Genomic DNA, 3128 nt, shown 5'->3' on the forward strand with positions numbered 1-3128 from the left:
CTCAGCTCCATGGCCAGGGCCAGGCGAGCCAGGGGCTCCGGGGAAGGCGGCGGGGGACCCGGGCACCGCAAGGAGGGGTGTGCGGCTGGGGCAAGGGCTGCCCTCCCGGCTGGAGAACAGCTCCACTAGGCGGGGCGAAGGAGCCAGCAGAGAGGCGGGCCAGCTTGCGGTGCAGGGCAGGGTCCGAGGCCAGCTTCTGGTTGATGACTTCTGCCTCCTCCTCCAGCAAGGCCACCAGCCTCCTCAGCAGGGCTTCCTTCTCGGTGGGTGGGGGACCCTGTAACTCTGGGCTCGGTGGGGATCTCAGTTGCTCTTGGACCAGCTGTTCCAGCCGCTGGGCCACGAGGGCATAGAAGTCGGGAGTCGCTGGGCCAGGCTGCGAACCATAGCAGGGGCGAAGGGGCAGGGAGCCAGGCTGAGGGGCCTCAGGGGGCACGGCATATTCCATTTAAATATATATTTAAGTATATGTACAACTAGTCTTGTAAATCTAAAGAATATATGTTAACTAAAGTTTTAACTTTGCCAGATTCCTAATGATAGCAGTTAACAGTATTGATTGAATGCTTATTATCTATCTTCTATCTATATAAAAGGCTAATATGCTAAGTGTTCATCTGGGTAATGATGTCACATAGCAACACCCAGCTTCCTCTCCTTAGCGACGATTAGCTCCTTTCAGTTTCTTCATTCCAGGAACATGACTTGCTTTATAGCCAGGTGGAAACATTTCACACTTTAACCCAATGTCTGTGAAGTGTTTTCCCGTATCTTATCTCATTTGATCCTCACAGAAGTCCTGGAGTAGGTAGATGGGATACTCGGTGGAATTGTATTATCTATTCATTAGCTGGAAAACAGAGATTTAGAAAGCTTAGAAACTTGCCAGAACTGAAAAGAAGAAAGAAATGGTGGGCCTTGAAAACGACTTCAGGTTTTCTCACTGCACAGAATATAGTCAAACACTGCTGCAGTTAAATATTTTACTCTTTGTTCTCCCTGTGTGATCTACAATAATGATCAGCTTTGTGTTGATATTTACTGCTGTGTTGCTGACAATTACTTGAAAGAGTTCTTAAAGAGCTTCACTGGGCTGGAAAAAGTTTAGATAAATCAGAAAGCAGGTCTAATTAAGTAACTATATTCTATATCTATAAAAGGCTAAGTTGACTCGCGCATAGCAATACATGTAAAGCCCTCACTGACACCAATCACACGCGTGTGTTTCCATCTGTCATTGTTGATCATGAATTTGGTTGACACTTCTATTATAGAGAAAGGGCAAATAGCAATTTTAAAATAGTTGTTCTAACTAATTTCCTTTCAATGAGCACTAATTTGTGTACCAGGCCACTAGCTGTATAATAAAGCACTGTGGCAAATGCTTTAAATCAAGCATGTCAAACTCATGGGCAGCATGCAGCCCACAATGAATATTTTTGGGGCCCTGCCAATATAACAGTATGTAAGAAACATTTTAATAAAAATTACGTAACTTAATTTTTACAATATCCTGTTATATATAATTATTAATAATGAACTACAACATTCGCTAATGACTGATTACTATAATTGTGTTGCATTCATTTTCCTTACGTGCCTTACACGCAGGTGCAACATTCCTCTCCACTAATACTAGTAGCAGATATTTTAGTAGCCGAGTGCCACATCATTAGTCTTGGATTGACTTGTTTGGTGTGTGCAACAGGAAATATTTCGCTTTTGGAGAACAAGAAAAATAGGTTTATTTGCATTACGCTTATTAATTTGTGCAGTTATTCCGTGTCTGGTAAGTTAATGTTCAAGAAAAAATATTAATTAATTTTTATTAAAATGTTCTATTATTTTATGTTAACGATTACTCATTCATTTCAGCCCTTTGTATTCAGCATGTCTCTATTAAAATAAACCTATGTTTCTATGAAAATTGAAGCTTTTGTTTTTTTTGTGGCCCACATAAGCTTAAACCTTGTTTATTTGACTCCTGTTAGTCTGAGTTTGACATGCTTGCTTTAAATAGATAAAATAATGCAAGTTGTTTTTAAGTCACTCTAACTAAATAATTATCCTCTGAAGTAGTGACTTGGAGAGGCTATATGCTTGATCAAAATGTGTTTTCTACTACTTCTTTTCAAGCTGCCTTCAGATGAGAAAACTGAAGGTCAGAGAAGTAACCTGCTGCCCCCATTTGTGTTACCCCAATGTGATTACCTGCATTATTCACCAAAAAGTATTCTAAATTATTTAATCTCTTTGTCAAAATCATATCCACCTTCAAATAATCAAGAGTGGATACTGCTAATATGCAAAAAAACATATTGCCAATTCTTGTCACAATTTTATAAAGTTTCATACATTTTTCTGTGTTTAAAAATTTTCATAATAAAATGTTTTGGAAACAATGTTCCATGAATGCTTTTAAAATTGGTGATATCAGCCTGGCTGGTGTGGTCGTGGCTCAGTGATTGAGTGTTGACCCATGAACCAAGAGGTTGCCAGTTCGTTTCCCTTTCAGGGCATATGCCCAAGTTGTGGGCTAATTCCCAATGGGAGGCATGCAGGAGGCAGCCAGTCAGTGTTATTGTCTCTCTATCCCTCTCCCTTCCTCTCTAAAAGAATCAACGAAATTGATAATATATTTTTCTAATAGCATAATGATTTTTAAAAATTATTTACATTTACTAATTTTTTACTTATTTACCAAATTCAAAGGACTAATGATATTGTTAATAGTCTTTATTAAAATAAACCTGATGCTCCCCTGGTCAGTGTTGTTCAGTGGTTAGAGTGTCACCCTGTACATCGAAGAGTTACAGGTTTGATTCCCAATCAGGGCTCATACCCAGGTTGGGAGTTTGATCCCCAGTCAGGGTGAGTGTGAGGCAACTGATCAATGTTTCTCTCTTCCATCAATGTTTTTCTCCCTTCCTCTCTTTCTAGAATCAATGGAAAACATATCCTCAGGTGAGGATTTAAAATAATAATCTAGCCCTAACTGGTTTTGCTCAGTGGATAGAGCATCGGCCTGCGGACTCAAGGGTCCCAGGTTCAGTTCCAGCCAAGGGCATATACCTTGGTTGTGGGCACATACCCAGTAGGGAGTGTGCAGAAGGCAGCTGATTGATGTT

General features: G+C 40.5%; 1 protein-coding gene and 1 pseudogene across 1 annotated transcript in view; one reads left to right on the forward strand and one right to left on the reverse strand.

The window, feature by feature from the left end:
• Positions 1-448, reverse strand: part of LOC102756691 — an 11528-nt pseudogene extending 11080 nt beyond the window's left edge.
• ZYG11B (zyg-11 family member B, cell cycle regulator) overlaps positions 1-3128 on the forward strand; it is a 99065-nt gene that overhangs the window by 47923 nt on the left and 48014 nt on the right. The gene's annotated exons all lie outside the window — the stretch shown is intronic.

This window comes from Myotis davidii, unplaced genomic scaffold, assembly GCF_000327345.1.
Source record: "Myotis davidii unplaced genomic scaffold, ASM32734v1 scaffold79, whole genome shotgun sequence".
In the NCBI taxonomy this organism is placed as follows: domain Eukaryota; kingdom Metazoa; phylum Chordata; class Mammalia; order Chiroptera; family Vespertilionidae; genus Myotis; species Myotis davidii.